Source organism: Myotis yumanensis, unplaced genomic scaffold, assembly GCF_028538775.1.
Source record: "Myotis yumanensis isolate MYYU_CA2020_CCGP unplaced genomic scaffold, mMyoYum1.0.hap1 SCAF_12, whole genome shotgun sequence".
Taxonomy (NCBI): Eukaryota; Metazoa; Chordata; class Mammalia; order Chiroptera; family Vespertilionidae; genus Myotis; species Myotis yumanensis.
In genome coordinates, this window is record NW_027223763.1 from 28214041 (window position 1) to 28234286 (window position 20246).

Consider the following 20246-nt stretch of genomic DNA (forward strand, 5'->3'; position numbering starts at 1 on the left):
TCACCCAGTTGCCTGAGTCCAAAATCTTTGTTATCCTTGATTCTCGCTCATTGTCCTCAACAGCTACATGTCTTGGTGATTCTACCACCTTAATATTTCTCTATTCCTACCATCTTTGCACCAGTTTGGGTCCCTTTCATCCCTTGCTTAATAGCTTTTTAACCACTTTCATTGTTTCACTTCTTGTTCCTCTCCAATCCATTTTCTACACAGCAGCCAGAGTCTTTCCAAAATTCAATCTGATCACATCATTCTCTCCCTAAACCCTTTAATAGCTTCCTTTAGTTACTTGTGTTAAGTTCAAATGTCTCAACATGGCATTCAAGTCTTTTCATGGTCATCTGGTCTCCTCTCAACTCTCCACTCTGATCTCTCCACTCATTGCCCAGGCGATACACTTAAGCCCTATTGAACGTGTGATTTCCTGAACACACCAGGCCCATCTCTCTTCCTGACCCTTGCTGGAGGATGGAAATTTTCAGAGCTAAAGGTCACAGCCCACATGGATATGGTCCATTCTTTCTTTTGTACCCCTTAATTGGCAAGATGAGGTGGCCCAAGACCTGGTCTGGCTCTCTCCTTTTTTCCTTCCTGGCCTGCAAGGCAGCTTCAGGCGGCTCCTTTGGTTACCGACTACAATTGCTTGCTTGCCCCTTTTCTTCTAGGGCCGGTGGGCAAGGCATCTGACTAACTTAGAGTTGTTAAGAGCTGAAACTGGGGTTTGAGCTTTGGGGTGGAAACATTTTGTTCAATGTTGCTGAGACCTATCAAAGGAGATAAACATGCCACAGTTGTAGGGCATTCTACAGTGGGCACTGGGACCGAGGCCCCACGTAGTAATACAATGTTACCTGCCTCTTCTGTGACCAGAAAGTCAAGGATGGGATTTAGGAAATATTAAGTTCCTTGACCAATAATAATATTAAAGTCTTCCCAGCCCACTGTCTCCCAACCTGCTCTACCTGATAAACTCTTACTCATTCTTAAGTTCTTATCTTCTAAGAATATATCTCACCGTCCTCCTCCTCCAAGGAGATTTGTAAAGTCTTTGAATGCTTGGACTATATGTCTTCATCATTGTATCCCCCACTGCCTGGCATTGCTGATGACCCTATGAGTGAAAGATCACGCCCCTAGTAAGTGTCAGGGTGGAGTTTGAAATGTTTTTTTTTTTTTTAAATATATATATTTTATTGTTTCTTTACAGAGAGGAAGGGAGAGGGATAGAGAGTTAGAAACATCCATCAGCTGCCTCCTGCACACCCCCTACTGGGCATGTGCCCGCAACCAAGATACATGCCCTTGACCGGAATCGAACCTGGGACCCTTCAGTCCATAGGCCGATGCTCTATCCACTGAGCCAAGCCGGTTAGGGCCAAAATGTTTGTTGCTAAAGATTCATCTCTCTCATGGGGTCAGCCTACTTCTGCAACACTTTGCCTTGTCAGTTTGTGGCTCGATCTCTCTCTCCTCAGTCCCCAGCTGGTGGCTGCATGTAGGGGAAGGCTGAGGATAATACTGTATTGAAATGATCCAGTCAGCAGTCTAGCTGCACCCTCACCCACGTGGCTGTACTTGCAGGCACTCCTGCACATGGCTGAGTTTTTGTTTTGTTTTTGTTTTTTTTCTCTCCCCTATGGCTTCCATATGAGAGTCAAAAGAAACACGAAAAGGAAATGGGTTCAGGGACCAACATCCCATCCAAGAAGAGGAGGCTGCCCCGGGGGCCATGAATCGGCAGAATCCCCCCGGAGGAGAGCTGTCAGCACAGCTCCGAAGGCTGTCCGCGCCTCCCCGCCGCTCCCCGTGGGAGGGCAGGCCCCGCAGGGTTGGACGGTTTCCCGTCGGTCTTTACAAGGGCGTTTAAAGCACGAAAAGGGGGAGCAAGTCAGAGACTGGGGCGCGGGGCCGGGGCTGAGCCGCGCTGGCTGCCGTCCCTAATCGAGGACGGTCTCTGGACTCGGAGAAGGCGAGGCGTCTCCCCTCGGCCGGGGCTGCCTCCGCTGTCCCCTCGGTCCGGGGGACGGACTGATCGCCGAGACGGAGCCGGCGAAGGAAGAGTTTCTCTCCTAAGTGTGGGAAAGGGAGAAACTTTAAGGAAACAGTCAAGAGAGGAGACTGCGCCTACGGTGTGGGGGGGAGGGGGTGTAGGAGGAGGGCGGCCGGGGAGGCGCAATCGTGGAGCGGGCGGCCGGCGACCAGCACCCACCCCCGCCCCCCGCCCCAAACCCGGCCAACTCGCGGCGCGGACACCGGCGTCGGGTCGGCAGGGCCGCGGGGCCCCAGACGGAGCCCGGCCGGGGTCGCCCGGCGCCTGGATCGGGAGGCCCGCGGCCGCGCCCCGGGGGAGGAGCGGCCGCGAGAGGCGGCTCCCGGGCCGGCGGACCCCAGCTCCCCCGCCCCCGCCCGCAGCCGAGGACCCCCCCTCGCCCCGCCGGCCCGGCCCGGGAGCCGCCGCCGCGGAGCACGCCGCCCATTGGCGCGGCGGCGCGGCGTCCCCGCCCCCTCCGTGTCCCCGCCCCCTCCGCCGCCGCCGCTTCCCGGCTCCGCCTCCTCCCCCTCCGGGAGCCGCCTCCGTCGCCGCCGCCGCCGTCGCTGCTGCCGCCGCCGGCCCGGGCCCAGCCAGCGCCCGCCGCGCCGGAGTCGAGTCGCAGCCGGAGCCGCTGCCCGCGGCCCCGCCATGAGCGGAAGCGCCGCCGCCGCGGTCGCCGCCACCTCAGCAGCCGCGGCCGCCGCGCACTTCCAGCCTCCGTCGTCGTCTCCCAGGCCGGGCCCCGCGGAGCTCGGGCCCCCGCGCCGCCCGCGCCCCCCGCCGCCGCCGCCGCCGCCCCGGCCCGAGCCCGCCGCCGCCGGCCGCCTCAGCCCTCCGGGCCACGGGCCTCTGCGGGCGGGCGCCCAGGGTGGCGGCGCCTGCGGCCGAGCGCTGGGAGCAGGTACGGGTCCAGGGGCGGGCCGGGCGGGGAGGGGGGCGGGCTGGCCCCGGGGCGGGGGGCCCACCGGCGGCGGTCCGGCCGGGCGGCCCCGCGGGGTGGGCGGAGCGCGGGCCGGGTCAGCTTTGTCCGGCCCCCGAGCCCAGCGAGCCGTGTCCCCGCCGCGCGGCTCACAAAGCGTCCCCCGGCGGCAGCCCCTCCCCCTGGCGGCCGGGCAGGACGCTCGGGTCCCCGCTAGGCGGGGGAGGAAACTGAGGCTCGGCTCCCGCCGCGGGAAGTGACTGGCCCAAGGTCACGTCGCGGCTGGGTGTCCGTCCCGGCCGGGACCGGGGCCACCCTGGGCGGCGGGGGCCGGGAGCGGGGGGAGGGGTGGGGGGGAGAGGAAGGGCCCCCCGCTTCCGAGAACGGGGGGAGGCGGGTCCGGGCGGAGGGGGTCCTGGCCCTGGCCCGCCCACCCAACGCGGTTGGGGGTGCTTGGGAGAACGGGTCTCTGCGGGGTGGGAGGGGGCCGCCGGGGGGCTTGGGGGTGCCCTGGGGAGCGGGTGTGGGGAGCCGCGGAGGAAGAGGCTCCGTGCCGGGGGTGCTGGGGCGGGGGGCGGGCTTCCCGGGCGCGTGGGTCCGCGCTGGGAAACTTCTCGCGGGGACCGCCCGGGCTCTGCCGGGCCACCTCCCCCCCCCCCCCCCCGGCGCGGACTGCCCACCCGGCCGGAAGGAGTCGCGGGGAGGTCTGCCTCCTCTCGGGGAGACCCCGGCCCGAGCCCCGCTCCTGCCCGCAGCAGACGTGCCTAGGCGGCCCCGGTGAAGGGTTTCCGACACCGTCTCCCCCGGTGATCTGAACGGTCAAACTTGCAGAACCCCCGGGGAAGGAGTCACTCCCAGGCCCGAAGGGGAACGGAGGCTGGGAGGATTGGGACAAGTCACCGGCTTGCCTGGCATGTCAGGCGGGACCATGTCTTGCATGGGACGCCCATTTTTCTTCGGGTTGGTGATGAGTTGGGTTGTTTTTACTCTGGGTGCATCTTGGAAAGGGAAGGAGAAGGCTTGGGAGTTCCGGAGGAAGGGGGGAGAGAGCGAACGTGCTACGTGTTAAAGGCGATCAAAAGGGGTCCTGAGGAGCTAGTCGCTGTAGAATGGGGGACAGGAGAGGGTACTGAGTCATTGTGGCGGAGGGGAGGGGAAAGGGTGGGGAAAGGGAGGGGGCAGTGTCTAGTCCAGAGGAAAAGATTGGGATGTTTCAAAGGGGGAACCAAATGTGATGCGTTTGAAAGGTGTCTGTTGGAGGTGAGTGGTATCCTGCAAGGTCGAGGAATAGCTATCAGTCTGCAGTCATTTCATTTCTTTAAGTAAAGACAGTTCTAGTACTTTGACATAAATGTTTTAGCTTTCACACACCCACCTCCATTCTCTTTCCTGTGCTAAGGCTGCGGGCCCATAGTAGTGTCTTGGAAGTAAGGCTTGACAAAAGAGAGGAGGGAAGACTAATTAGCAAATGCATTAATTAGGGCCCTTTGTCCAAGATGATTCCTTGTTTAAGTCAGCTGTTTTCTTGCTGCCCTCCTGTACCTCAGCTTTCCAGCTGTGGGGGCTGCTGGGAAGAACTGCCCGGATTCAGACAAGATGAGTTAGATTTTTCTAAAAAAATGTGAGATTTTTCTAAAAAAATGTGAGAAACACGTATTTGGCAGATATATAAAAGCATGAAAATTTATTTATCAAAGACTTGCAATCAGGGAAATGCAAATAGAAACAACAGTGAGATGCCATTTTACAGCCATCAGATTGGCAAAACTTAAATGCTGTGATAATAAAGTGTTAGTAAGGTTGTGGGGAAATCAATTTTTCATACTGCTAGTGGGAATGTAAATGGGTCCAACCACCTTGGAGAGTAATATAGTGAAGTTTAGTTGAAGGAAGGCAAACGTACCTATTTACTCAAAGTGTCCATTTCATTTCTGGTATATACTAGAAGAAGTCCTTGCACACTTGTCCAAGGAAATAAGTACAAAAGAAGTATAAGAATACTCATTGCAGCTTAACTATCCATCAACAGGGGAACACATACATTGTTAGATTGTCCCACACAATTAAAGCATTGTGAAAAAGAAACTATAGCCACGTACATTAAAATGGTTGAATCTCACAAACTTAACATCAGGTGGGGGAGCAAGTAACAAAATTTACAACTATTTCCACTTGCATAAAGTCTGAAAATCATAGCTTGTGGCCACTGTGTACTACGTAGTAAAATTATAAAAATATACATGGTATGCATCGAGAGGTCTCTGGTTCGATTCCTGGTCATTGCACATGCCTGGGTTGTGGGCTAGATCCCTGGTAAGAGAGTGTGAGAGGTGGCCCATCAATGTTTCACTCTCATTGATATTTTTATCTGGCTCTAAAAATCAATAAAATATTTTTTTAAAATGCATGGTAAAAGCACCAAATTCAGGGTAGTGATTATTTCTGAGAGGAGAAGGTGAGCAATGGGATTGGAGGGGATACACAGAGAGCTTTATACTGTAATATTCTATTATTTTAAAAAATCTAAATCAGAAAATTGCAAATTAAGATTTGCTTATCTTGGGTATGGGGTACAGAGGTATTCATTGTATTATTTAAAATATTTTCGGGTGTTTGAAATATTTCTCACATGCAAAAAGTGTTCTTTGTTTATAGAGCACATGGGTTTTGTCCCATAATAATGAAACTAGCCACAGGCTTTAGTCCTGTACAGCCTATTAGGCATGCAGGCAGGTGATTCTTTTCTCACCCGCTTCTGACCTGTAAAGCCAAGTTTTGTGTTGGACTTTTATTTTGGGACTGCTGAAAGGTGTGGAGGATTTCCCAGTGGTTCTAAACTTTCTAGTGTAGCTAGGTTAGCAGTTTGAGCTTTATCAAAATATAAATGCTCCAGGACATTTTGACTTATCAGATGTAGGGGGCGGGAGGAGACCCAGGAATCTAATGCCCACTAAAGATTGAGATCCACTGCCTTGGGCTCCTTCTGATTCTAGGCTGTACTCCATCTCAGCTTTGCCCCTGTCTAGCTCCTTCCTCTTGCATGACTGGGACTAATTTGGATCCATGTAATACTTAGCTCTTTTGTAGGGCATAAAATAATGATAGGGATGGAAACCATTGAGTGTTCATATCCAGTTTGTCTTTTCCTCTTATTTTCATGCAGGTAGCTGAGGGGCCCACTACCCACTATTTAGCAGGTTTTACAAACTTTAACCAATGTGTCACAATATGTGGTTTTATAGTTAGGATAGGAGAAGCCAAAAAGAGTCTAACACAGCAGTTCTCAACCTGTGGGTCGAGACCCCTTTGGCGGTCGAACGACCCTTTCACAGGGGTCGCCTAAGACCATCCTGCATATCAGATATTTACATTACGATTCGTAACAGTAGCAACATTACAGTTATGAAGTAGCAACAAAAATAATTTTATGGTTGGGTCACAACATGAGGAACTGTATTTAAAGGGCTAGAAGGTTGAGAACCACTGGTCTAACAGAAGGAAAACTAGTAGATTTTGTGAAAGTACCAGTAAACACCCAAAGGTAAAATGTATGTCCTCATGCCTTTCTCTGAAGGTGAGAGTGATGGTTTGAGTGGTTTATTATCTGACTTGCAGCTGAATTTCAGCTATTTGAACCGATAGTCAAAGATAAGGGGCTTTAGGAAACAACTGATTATCCCTCGAGATGGAAGTTTCCTTCCTCCCAAATTTGCTAGTTTTCCTTCTCTGCTAGACCCATTTTGCTCTAGTCCTAATATGTTTAGGAATTAATTTCTTTAACAAATGTGAGGATTTCTGGTAATGTAATTTGGAAAATGCCTATTTGTCTTTGATGAGGTTCTTTTTTCTGAAAACCTACTTTGGAGGTGCATTGTTGCCCCAGGTACACTTTTGCAGGGCTGCTGTGCAGGGTTGTATGGATTGTGCCCAGCACAAGGGGACCTGTTTTGAGTGGAAATCCATTCTATGCTCCACTTACCGATATGAAGACCGCGTATGCAACTGTGTCCCCTCAGAGAGGAAGTGTCCTTTTCTAATTCTCACAAAGTGCTTTATGATGTAGTATGGCCCCGTAGTTTTGGAGCTGTTGGTCCAACTGTAACTAATTGTGCCATCCATACTCATCGTGGGCTCTGTAAAGAGGGCTGGTTGGTGCTGGGCCTGGGACTCCCAAGAGTTTTCTCTATGTGAACTTTTTTTTTTAAAATATATTTTATTGATCTTTTACAGAGAGGAAGGGAGAGAGATAGATAGCTAGAAACATCGATGGGAGAGGGACATCGATCAGCTGCCTCCTGCACATCTCCCACTGGGGATGTGCCCGCAACCCAGGTACATGCCCTTGACCTGAATCGAACCTGGGGCCCTTCAGTCCGCAGGCCGACGCTCTATCCACTGAGCCAAACCGGTTTCGGCTCTCTATGTGAACTTTTCATCACCATGCTCAGTTGAATCAAAGAGTTCAGTTTAACATTGTAAAATTTGTTATGGAGCTGGAGAAATAATACAGAATAAATTATTTAGAAAATACTATCATGTATGGCAAGACAGAATGAGAGAGAAAGCGTTAAAAAGACAAAGCATCTGGTAAGTGAAGGAAAGTAGTTATGCACCACATTTGCTCTTGCATTCTTACAGTGCTCACTTTGAGGGGGAAATACAATTTTATTTTCCTCTTCCTATTCCCCTTACATAGCATTTCTGAATTTCTTAAGACCTTAGGCTTTTTAGCCAATTTAAAAAATATTTACCCATTTGTATTTTCCATTAAGTGGTTGTTTATACTTCCTGCTGCTTCATTTTTTTTCTTGGGGGGGGCGGTGCTGAAGCAAGGACAAGGCTGGACTTTCTACTGCTTTTTCAAATAATAGCAGTGTGTTTTTCAGAACAGTTGTCATGGAAGAGTGCTGTTCTGCAGGCTCAAGGGAGAGGTACATTTGAAGTGGTTTCTGTTATCTTTATTATTATTTTAAAACATGATTGAGGGTGATTGATTGAGAGTTCCTTTGTGGTTTTGCTGCTGTTTTGAAGGAAAATTTTAAAGAAAACGTATGTAAATAAAACAAAAAAGGCTTAAAATAGTCTTATCCCCACACAAGAAGAATAAACAGTTCTCACCTATAGACTATACCTAAAGCAGTTTCAGTTTATTTTTTTTTCCTGTTCTGCTTAAATGAATATTAGTGCTATTCTAGCAACTACTTAGAATAGTTAATTGGAGTGATGTTGGGCAGGTGAGGAGGAGATTTGATGGGATTATACTAGGGTTTATCATATTTCCCTCCAGTCATTATATGGAAAATTTCATCTGCTTTTGTGGGGAAAAATGAGGGGGGGGGATAAGGAGAGATTGTGAGTTTTGATATATATAATCATTTGACCTTCTTGAAAGAAAAAAAAAAAAGAGGGAAGAAGTGGTAAGAAGTCAAAGACATACATACATGGAAGAGAGAGTAGCAAGTAATTAAGCAGAAGATATTTTGTAGTGCTTTGGGGATGTTCCTTGAGTTGAAAGTTGCCTGTCTGTATCAGTTCTGCTTCAGCACCTTTGATTTCACTGTCTGCAGATGGTGCTCACTGGTCTTCAGTCGAAACCGGTTTTGTCAAAAGCTAGAAAGTGAGCAGTTTTAAAGACTAGATTGGAAGTAGTAGGATAGGCTAAGTAAAACAAGTATTCATTTCATAATCACTTTTGCAAATAGAAGTTGGGACTGTCATAATTAACAAAAAATATTTTTATAAATTTGTCTTCCCATGTAGATTTTTGTTGCCACCGCAATACATATTTGAGCACCTACTGTATAGCACTACCACCAATACTAACTACTGCTTCACTGGAGTGATGGCCTTCATTGGTAGAGACTCAGAGACTTCACTACCTGAGTTCCTCAGAACAGTATAGAGGTGTGCTTTTTCTCCCTTTTTAAAAAATGTTTTTACTGATTTCACAGAGAGGAAGGGAGAGGGAGAGAATCATTAATCAGCTGCCTCCTACATCCCCCCTCCTGAGGATCCAGCCCACAACCCGGGCATGTGCCCTGACCGGAATCCAACTACGATCTCCTGGTTCATGGGTTGACACTCAATCACTGAGCCACACCAGCTGGGCTTCTCCCTTTTTTAATGCTTCCTTCTGCTCCTTGGCCTTCTGGTCTTGGTGGTGATCTACCCATCTGTCAGGACAGGCCCATCCCCCGTTTCCCCCATGGGCAGGGTACAGAAGCTTTGCAGATCTCTTGGCTGGGCACCCAGCAAATAAAACCCCTCAAACAATATTGAGTCAGACCCAAGGGCCACCATTGTGGTTCCAGCTCCCCTTCATGGCTGCCTGTGTTGCCACCACCCACCCTTTGCTGTGGAGCCTGGAAGGCGCCCCCCTCACCCCCAATCATACAAAGAGGTTTTGTGCTCTGAGGATGTTCTAAAGGCAGGATCATTGTAATTATAATTCCCTAAGCACAACGAAGTAATGGGGGTAGGCAGGGTAAAGATGGTATCCAAGTACTTGTTGGTAGGGAGAAGTCAGGCGGGGATTAAAAAGCATCTGGAGACAGTACCAAAATGGATAATGGAGTGTTGTTGGTAATGCTGATGGGAATGTGTTTAAGTGAATACATTTCAGGTTTTTAAAGTCTAATACTTGCAATTTTAAAAAAGCACAAGACAGCTGAAACTTATTTTTTTCTTTTCTTTTTTAGTCTAGTCTAAATTATACAGTTACTTTAAAAGTACATTAGAAGAAGGTGTGTAGAAGTCCCAATCTACTTTGCTTTATGATTCTGTTGCCAGAATGATTGATTGCTCAAGAAAACCACATAAATAACTTGCTTATTATCCAAGGGTGCTCTTACTAATCTCTGTGTTTGTATGTCTGTGTGTTTTAAGTTTCTAAAAATAAGCACTAACTGACATATTTGGGAAGCTGATTTCCCTGTACTACCACCAGCAAAAAATCGATCTGGGCATGTAAACTCTTATATCAATCATCCTATGTCATGATGTGCTTCCAAGTTCTGTTGGTATTCTTTGAACATTTTTTTTTCTTACTGTGTTAAAATGGACTATTACTATATTACTCTTACTAGTGTCTCAAACTTTTGTGTTTGTTTTTTTTAAAGAAACGCACTAAACAATTGACTGCAGTTAGGATATTGGACTCCAGTACCCCTTCCTCAAGGTGAAGGGAAAGGGGTCCTTTTTGTTGTAATTAGCACTGACATCTGTGGTGAGTGAAGCAGCCAGGTAGAGAATGTTTACTCCATGGAAACCTACGGCTACTGTGAGTTGGCCTTTCCTCTAATTACTTGTTGGAATCAGGTCAGGAGTTGGACCTTTATTTTTACCATGTAGCATGATTTTTGAGGAAATCCACTCTTTTTATTGACAAGTAAAACTGTATATATTTAAAGTGATGATCATATATATATGTGTGTATATATGTATACACACACATATTGTGAAATGATGTTAATACATCCATCACCTCACATAGTTACCTTTTTTTTTTTTTGTGAGAATGCTTAAGATCTATTCTCTTATAACAAATTTCAAGTAGACTAGACAGTATTAACTGCAGTCACCATGCTGCATGCACATTAGATCCTCAGAACTTATTCATCTTATAACTGAAGATTTGTACCCTTTGATTAACATGTCCTCATTTCCCCCATTCTCCAGCCCCTGGTAACCATCATTCTACTGTTTCTATGAGTTTTACTTTTTAAATTAAAAAAAATTATTTTTTTAGATTCCACATTTAAGTGGGATCATACAGTATTTGTCTATTTCCCTTAGCATTATGTTCTCCAATTTCATCCATGTTGTTGCAAATGGCAAGATTTTCTTATTTCTCATGGCTGAATAATATTTCATTGTATGTATGTACCACATTTTTATTCATTAGTCTGTCAGATACGTAGGTGTTTCCCTGTCTTAGCTATTGTGAATAATCCTGCTGTGAACATGGGAATGCAGATATCTTGAGAAAATCTACCTTAAATTTATCTTAACATGATACTCCTGGGTAGTCCATTATAAAGACATCACCCTAGTAAGCCTTTGAAAAGACTACCAATTTGACAGCTAAATTTTATGAGGTTTAAAAATATTCAAGAATTAGCTTTAAAAATTGACCTTGCCAGTTTTTATTATTTTTCATTTATTTGAGCAAGTTGACCTATCATGAATAAATTGTTATATGAAAAAAATAGACAAGGATTCATTTTTATCTACTTTAAAAAGTAAAGTTGATCCCCACCCACCCTCACTGTTTTAGGCAAGTATATTGATTAACAGTGACTTATATTTTAGCTTAATAATAAACTGTTATTTGGCTACTTCATTTGCTTCATCTATAATATCTATTTCCTTTGGGGATTAACCTCTGACTCTTTTTACTTCAGTGCTCTCTGGTGGCCACTAAATGATAAAACATTGAGTGCCTACTATGTACCATGCACAGTGAGGATTTCAGGTATGGTTTACATATGCAACAGTTCAGTGATAGATTCTGACAGTGTGGTAGCAGAGCAAATGCATTTTGGGGTCTGCTAATCCTTCATAGGACAGAGAATGTCACAATTGCATTAATGGTCGTGATATGATTTAACCTTGATAATTAACATCGCTAAAGCACAGATCTAATCAGCTCAAAAAATTAAGTGGCTCCCTTCTAAGTATTTTTTAGACCTTGTTTTCTAGAGAGGGGGAGGAAGGGAGGAGAGGGAAGAGAAAGAGACAAGCACCAATTTGTTGTTCCACTTATTTATGCATTCATTTTGATTCTTGTATGTGCCCTGATGGGATTGAACCTGAAACCTTGGCATATGAGGATGATGCTCCAAACTGAGATACCTGGCCAGGACCATTATTATTATTAGTAGTAATAGTAGTAGTAGTAGTAGTAGTAGTATCATCATCCTCCTCACCCAAGGATAAGTCTTTATTGATTTTTAGAGAGAAAAAGAAAGAAACAGAGAAACAGAAACATCACTGTCATAGAGAAACATCAACCAATTGCCTCTCGAAGGTGCCCCCAACCGGGGATCAAACCCAAAACCTAGATAAGTGCCTTGACTGGAATTTGAACCCAAAACCTTTTGGTATATGGGATGACACTCCAACCAACTGAACCACCTAGCCAGGGCAAATATGTCAATAATAGTGGTCATTTATTCTCTGCTTACTGTATGCAATGTTCTGTTCTACGTGCTTTACCTGGATTAATTCATTTAATTTTCACCACAATACTCTTTGATGCCATCATTATCCTTAATGTGCAGATGAAGAAACTGGAGCACAGAGAGGTTAAATAACTTGCTAGAGATGATGCAGTTAAGAGTGTTATCTGGGATATGAACCCAAGCCGTCTTGTTCCAGAATGTGTATTTTTAACCATCATGCTTTACTACATCTCACTTTAGATCAGCGTGGGTCGCGACCCCTTTGGGGGTCGAACGACCCTTTCACAGGGGTCGCCTGAGTACATCCTGCATATCAGATATTTACATTACGATTCATAACAGTAGCAAAATTACAATTATGAAGTAGCAACGAAAATAATTTTATGGTTGGGGGTCACCACAACATGAGGAACTGTATTAAAGGATCGCGGCATTAGGAAGGTTGAGAACCACTGCTTTAGATAGTCTAAGCAAACTTAGCTGTTAATTTTGGTAACAAAAGATTGAATATAAAAAGTAATCACTGTTTTAGCCAGTGAAGAGGATTTCAGTCTGTAATGTACCTTTGCTCTTCCTGATATTTATTTTCCTTTTTTTTAAGTTCTGAATTATTGTATTAGGATTACTTAATTGATTTTTTTTAAAAGTCATTCATTTTTCACAAAGGGAGTAGGAGTACCTGTATTGTTTACTTCAGATCAGGCATATTTAAATTCCTTCTTAGAAAATCTATGTACTCTGATTCTGAACTTAACTGAGTGCTTGTTTGGGTACTTACACAGAGACAGAACTTTTCAAGGAAAAATTTGACCCTACCTAGAGCAGTGGTTCTCAACCTTCCTAATGCCTCGACCCTTTAATTCAGTTCCTCATGTTGTGGTAACCCCCAACCATACCATTATTTTCATTGCTACTTCATAACTGTAATTTTGCTACTGTTATGAATCGTAATGTAAATATCTGATATGCAGGATATATTTTCATTGTTACAAATTGAACATAATTAAAGCATAGTGATTAATCACAAAAACAATATGTAATTATATATGTGTTTTCCGATGGCCTTAGGTGACCCCTGTGAAAGGGTCGTTCTACCCCCAAAGGGGTCTCGACCCACAGGTTGAGAACCGCTGATGTAGAGGAACTTCTGAATCCCACCTTTTTGTGGATATGGGTACTTCCCCACCACTCCAAAATCAGCATAAGGATGGATGTTAGACTTCTTTTTGGCCTTAATTTGCACACTAAACTGATTTGTCACAAGCTAAAGCATAAATGTATCCCCCTTTATTCAGTAGCACAGAATATGAACATTTCAGGCTTCAGTTGGAGAGCATGGAGTTGGGTTGATGCTGTCTGAAACAGTGAATCATTTGAGGAAATAATACAGTATAGTGGTTCCCAAATGAACTACTTCAAAATTGATCGGAATTCTCTATCTTTAGATGGCCTAAAGTTGGAATCATGAGATTGAGTATATTTTCTCATAAGCAATTATAAATGGTGTTTCTAATATTATTTCATCTATATTATGGGCTTCATAGGCATTGGTGGGCCATCCATTTAGAAAATGTTCTATGGCAAATGGGATGCTAAGGTCAAAACAGTATTTATAGACTTTTGGAACATAGCCTGTCTTTGAGTCAAGTGCCAATTCAATCTTTTTCTCCTATTTTGCTTATGGATACCTAGAAAGGAAAAAGGAATGCTCTGTCTTCCGAATTACTAAGCAATATGGAATTAATTCATAGGAAGGATATATTCTTTTTATTCAGGCGGGATAAAAACTGGTTAATTTAGATAATTGAGGAATTTCGACCCATATATTTGTTTGTTTGTTTAGGAACCTTAGCCTTGGAACATATCTAGAGTTATAATATGTTTGGGGGCTCTGATGGGAGACATTATTGTTAACTATTTTTCCTTTACATCAAGAATATGAGTCATAATCTCTTGTGATCTAATGATTTAATGTTTCTGTTAAAAGGTGTGTATGCATGTATTGTTGAAAACAGAAGTTATTACTATTTCATAATATTTTTTAGCTTTAACTTTATATAAATGCTACCATTGTGTACTTAACAAAAATTAACCCAAAACACCAGTAAAGGCAACAAATCAAAAGATTTGCCTTATTAAAATTAATTTGTGTGCAACTCATGAAGTAAATTTCCTTGTTGAAATCCAAGCTAAAGTCAGAATTTGATTCTAGAAGGTATCTATAATAATAAAAGGGTAATTTGCTACTTATACCAGACGTTTTGCGGATATCATTCTGGACATCCTTCCTGACGAAGCTGGGGCGAGAGGGAAGCCAGCCTCTCCTGGGTGCCTGTCGGCGGCCTGAGGAGGGAAGCCCGAGTCCCAGGTACCAGAGGGAAGCTGGTGCCGGCAGCCAGGGGAAGGAAGGCCTACTCTTGCACAAATTTTCATGCATCAGGCCTCTAGTAGACAATATTGTACATAATTGTGAGTCTAACTTTTTTTTTTAACATTTAAAAAAATTGATTTTATAGAGAGAGGAAGGGACGGAGAGAGAGAGTGAAAGAGATACATCGATGTGAGAGAGAAACATCTATCAGTTGTCTTTCATACGCAGCCTGATGAAACCCGAACTTGCAACCTGGAGACAATGCTCCAACCAACTGAGCCACACTGGCCAGAGCTGAGTCTAACTTTTTGGTAGAACAAAATCTTTTTTAAAAAATGAACTGTCTCAATTGACAAGTGCTTTTAATATAAACAATTCTATGAAGTAAGGATAGAAATCAAATGAGTTTTACCTTACCAAAATCTTTCTATAGCACATTTGAGATGCAAACATGTTTCCTTTCAAAATAAAATTGTTTGATGGAATAGTTTTCCTGATGCTATGTTATTAAAAACCCAGGGCCCAAATTTAAGGCTTGGTTAAAGTACTCTTTGTTTCTATGGAAGAAAAGTTACCAAATTGAAAAGGGGCTTTGAGTCCAACATTGTTTTAGGAAGAGAGAGGCAAGTCAAGTTGGGTATGGACCCCTTAGACTAGAATCCCGTGGTCGGCAAACTGCGGCTCGCGAGCCACATGCGGCTCTTTGGCCCCTTGATTGTGGCTCTTCCTAAGCCTTAGGAGTACCCTAATTATGTTAATAACAATGTACCTACCTATATAGTTTAAGTTTAAAAAATTTGGCTCTCAGAAGAAATTTCAATCGTACTGTTGATATTTGGCTCTGTTGACTAATGAGTTTGCCGACCACTGGACTAGACCATCCTACTTCCTGGGTGTCAGGAAAGCTCAGAAGAGAGGGGGGGCTGTGTTGCTTTGGGGCGGGGCGTAAGCCTGGTAGGAACTAGAAGTGAAACTGGAAGTGCCTTGAAAAGCAGATCGTTGTATGAGGCTAAGTCAGGCTGGATTGAGCAGTGATACTGTATGGTTCTCAGGCACAAATGTGTATGTTGTTCCCATGGCAGATTTCCTGAGAAAGTCACCGTGTTTGCAGTTGACTCAGGACAGACCTGAGACTTTGTGGAGGAAAATAAGAGAAGAGCAAAAGGGAGAGGCTGAGGCAGGTGCCTTAGGTTGCTGGTTTTGAAAGAAAATTTCTGAGCCTTTGAGGGAAGGAGCAGGAAGTTAAAGGTGGAATTCTGGTGGCATTTTTCTGTCCCTACAAGCTGTGTGGAGGCTGAGGCTACAGCATGGAAGTGGAGGGTAGATACACTTGTAGGTGTTGGTAAAGGTATTCTTTTTTTTTTAAATATATTTTATTGATTTTTTACAGAGAGGAAGGGAGCGAGATAGTTAGAAACATCAATGAGAGAGAAACATTGTTCAGCTGCCTCCTGCACACCCCCTACTGGGGTTGTGCCCACAACCAAGGTACATGCCCTTCACCGGAGTCAAACCTGGGACCCTTCAGTCCGCAGGCCGACGCTCTATCCACTGAGCCAAACCGGTTAGGGCGGTAAAGGTATTCTTGAACAAAAGATATATCCTGCCATTTGTTTTAAAATGATAGTGACTGCCAGAGGGAAAGGGGCCAGGGCGGGGGTGGGGAGGTGGAAGAGGGCAAAGGGGGGATAAATGGTGGTGGTGGTGGAAAGAGACTTGACTTTGGTGGTGAGTGCACGATGCGGTGTGAAGAGATGTGTTATGGAGTTGTACTTGAAACCTATATGGTTTTATTAACCAACTAGAGGCCTGGTGCACGAATTTGTGCATGCGTGAGGCCCCTCAGGGTGGCCTGCAGGGATTGGGCCCCAGCTTGTGCCCCCAGCCTTGCAGCCCCAGCTTGCGCCTGGCACCCTGCCGTGGCCTGGTGCTGCCCCCTCACGTGCTCTACCGTCCTGTCACAGTCCCGCTCTTGTCGGAGCCCATTGGGGCTGCAGCGCCTCCACTGCTGCCCTCCAGCACCGCATCACCAACACCCGCCATGTTCCACACCGCCCCCTGGTGGTCAGTGCACATCATAGCGAGTGGTCGAACTACTGCCCGAGGGGACAATTTGCATATTGGGTTTTTATTATATAGGGTGTCACCCCAATAAGTTAAATGAAAATAAATAAGTAAATAAATGATGGGTCCCCTCTACAATATTAGCTATACAAACAAAAATTAGCTAGTTGTATGTAATTTTATTATACCTGGGGTTAAAATTGAAATTTACTTATTTTAAAAGAAAAATGAGAACTTATGATATAATATTGACATCTAAGAGCAGTAAATTTCCAGGGTGGTTTAATGGTAGTTATGTGTTATCTGTCAGGCACAAAAGATGACACTAGTAACATGTTCTGCCCAACGAGGGCATGCAGTGCTGATCTTTCCTACAGGAGTAATAGATTCAAATTCAAAGAGACTAAAAACCACTGGTCTTTCTGCTGGCCTCCTCTCTTCCCAGCCCCAGAAACCACGCATAGATACTGTGTGTGGATGGGTGTGGGTAATATGGATTGGGGTTAGGTTTATGGCTCTGAGGTTGACCATTGCTGCTCACACTTTAATTTACATATGCGTCACCTGGGGTTCTTATTAAAATGCAGATTTCTAGTAGGGGCACTGCACTGGTGTTGGTGGAGTAGTGGCACACATAATAGGTCTCAGGGCTGGTTAAAAGGAAGATTACAGGGCCTCACTTTCTGAGCTTTTGATTCACTTAACTGGGGTGGGGCCTGATATTTTGTATTTTAAACAAATTCCTAGGTGATGCTAATACACTGGGGGGGGGGGGCATATTTTGAGAGCCACTGGGATACAGTATAAAATAATCCTGAGGAGAATCAAACCATCGATTTTGGCTTCTTAAGCATTATTTTATAACAGCTGCAAATGGTGAAAGAACGTTTGCAGAAAGGAATAGAGTAATTAATGCTGTTCCTGTTAAGCAAATAGTACTTCATATTGGTAAAACAATTCTATGTGTTTTGTTTTGGTGAGTATGTGTCTCTGTCTAGAAGAATATTAATGCCAAACCCCACCAAAATGATAATAAAGATTATTACTTCTGGAAAAAGAACCAGGATTATAGAGGGTGAGATTTTAGTTTTCTATGTAAAGTTTTCATTTTTAATGCAGAGATTGTACTTGTTTTTATGTAATTAAATTTATAAAAAGGTATAAAATCTGTGCCAGTTATCTTCCACGTACTTCTCCAGGTGTATCCTCCACCCCTTTCTACCTGGCTTTCTGCCCCAGGCAAAGTGCTCCCAGGTCCTCTGACTTCTTGTGTTCAGCATTAAGAGGAGAGTGAAGGGAAGGAGGAGAATAAGACCAGAATCATTATCACCCCTCCCCTCGGGAGCCTGCGATTCTATTACCTGGGTTCTGGTAATCTTTGTCTTCTGTCTTTTTGGGGGCCAGAGTGATAGTTGTTCTGCTGTTGCTAATCCTAGTTTCTCTTCCATGCTCTGCAGTATCTTGTAGACCTCACTTCTCAAATTTGTAATTATTTCTTTTATAAATAACTTCCCTTCAGATTATATTCTAACTAGAGGCCTGGTGCACGAAATACATGCAGCCCGTCTTGTGCCCTCTCGCAATCCAGGACCCCTTGGGTAGAGTCCCTAGACCTAGCTGGCGATCAGGGCCTATGGGGGCTTTCCTTCCCCGGCAGCTGGCTCCACCCCTGCCGCTGCCACTGCTTGCCATTTGTGCGATATTGTGCCCCTTCCCCCTCACTCCCCCGCCACTGGTCACCTCCCTCTTTGGGGGACAGGTGTGGGGTGCAATTGCTTGGCTGGCCTGGGCCTCCCTCTGTGGGGGGATCGATTGCAGGGCCCCCAGATTGATCCTCCACAGAGGGAGGCCCTGCCCACCTGCCGCAGCACCGCCAGCTGGGTAGCCTGGGCCTCCCTCTTTGAGGCGATAGATCACCCAGCAGAAGGAGGCCCTGCCCATCCGGCCTGGGCTCCGCAATCAATCGCCGCACAGAGGGTGGCCTGAGCCTCCCTCTGCAGGGTGATCGTGGGGCAATGTTGGGGTCCCCCGACTAATCACACTGAGCCTTGTCGGCTGGGCCTGCCTCATTCTTAATAGCTGTGTGGTATTCCATTTTATTTGATATGGACTTACCACAATTTAAACAATTCTTTATATATTTAACATGACATTTTAAATCATACACTGAATTCCCATTTAGTACTTAGATCTGTTTCTATACCCTCTTCTGTTCTATTGGTCTGTCTGTATTTTGGCACCAACATTACATGTTTTACTTGTAGTTTTATACAGATAAATGCTTATTTTGAAAAAGACTTGGCTTTTATTACATACTATTTTCTTTCTAAAATATTTAAAAGGTTTTGGTCAGGATTACAAAAAAATCCCATTGATACACTGATTGGAAATGCATTAGATTTATTAAGTTGATCTCTTCTCACTGAGTCTTTTCATGTGTCAACCTGATTTCTTTCTACTTAACTCTTGTTATGTACCATAGTATTTGCCTTAGTGAAGTTTTGTGGTTTAATTCACATTTGTCAGTTCAATAGTATTTTACATTCTTGTTGCTTTTGACAATGGTATTCTTTTTTTGTTATACTTTTTGAGTTTTGCCATGTTAGGAAAAACTGTTGATTTTTATATACTTATTTACAAACCTGATGATTTCCTGAGCTTTGTAATTTAAATAATTTTTCATAGTTTTTTTGTGTGGGTATTCCAATTGGACAACTTCATTATTGACAAATTTTGATAATTTAGACTCCTTTTCAGTATTTTCCTCTCTTATTAATTTTTTATTTCATTGGCTAGACAATAACACTCAGAAAAAATGTCATGTACTCAACTTTAGTCTAAGGAGGCTGCCTCAGGTGCACTTCACTATTTGTGGGGTTGACTGTGGGTCTGAAACGTAAGTTAAAGAAGTATTTTTATTTATTAAGCATTTCCTTAGAAAGGATAAGTTTGTCAAATGCCTTTAAACAGTTACCTACCTTTAGAGATTTGTTTTGACCTGTTTATGTGCTGAATTATGTTCATTAATTTTCAGTATGGAATTATCCCTAAATTTCTGGAAGAAACCTCATAGCTGGATTGATTTGTTAATATTTAGGGCTTTATTATATATTCACAAGAGAGAAGACCTGTAATTTTACTTTATTTTGCCATTCTTGATAACAGGATCTTGGTATCATGGAAAAATAATTTTTTTGGAAGGAGGGACAGTAACCATTATTATTTTGTTTTTTAGTTTGTTCCATTTAGTCGTCTTCGTCGTCTCCTCCTCCTCCTTCTTTTTCTTTCTTCTTCTTCTTTCTTCTTTCTTATTCTTATTCTTATTCTTATTCTTATTCTTATTCTTATTCTGTCAGGGTGGGAGGGAGGAGACAATTTTGGTGAATTCGATTTTCTTTTTTTTAGAAAATTAATCCTTTTCCAACTTTAAAAAATGTATGAGTTCATTTGTATTATTTTACTTTTTAAAATTCTATCTATAAGTATAACTTTATCATCTTTCTTAATCATATGTAGTTTTAAAAAACATGTCTTTTAGATAAGGGAGGGAAGGAGGGGGAAAGAGAGAGAGAGAGAGAGAGAGAGAGTGAAGAGAAACAGAAACATCGATCTGCTGCCTCCCGCATGCACCCTGACCAGGGATTTGAACCACAACCTGGGCGTGTGCCCTGACCTAGA

The 20246-nt window shown here is 44.4% G+C and overlaps 1 protein-coding gene across 3 annotated transcripts in view; it reads left to right on the plus strand.

Moving 5' to 3' along the window:
- Positions 1-2858: 2858 nt before the first annotated feature.
- The window catches only part of RNF38 (ring finger protein 38), a 115154-nt gene continuing 97766 nt past the window's right edge, over positions 2859-20246 (plus strand). For all 3 annotated transcript variants that reach the window (XM_070431191.1, XM_070431193.1, XM_070431194.1), the window contains exon 1: positions 2859-2933. The gene's annotated coding sequence lies outside the window, so the exon portion shown is untranslated. The remainder of the gene's footprint in view (positions 2934-20246) is intronic.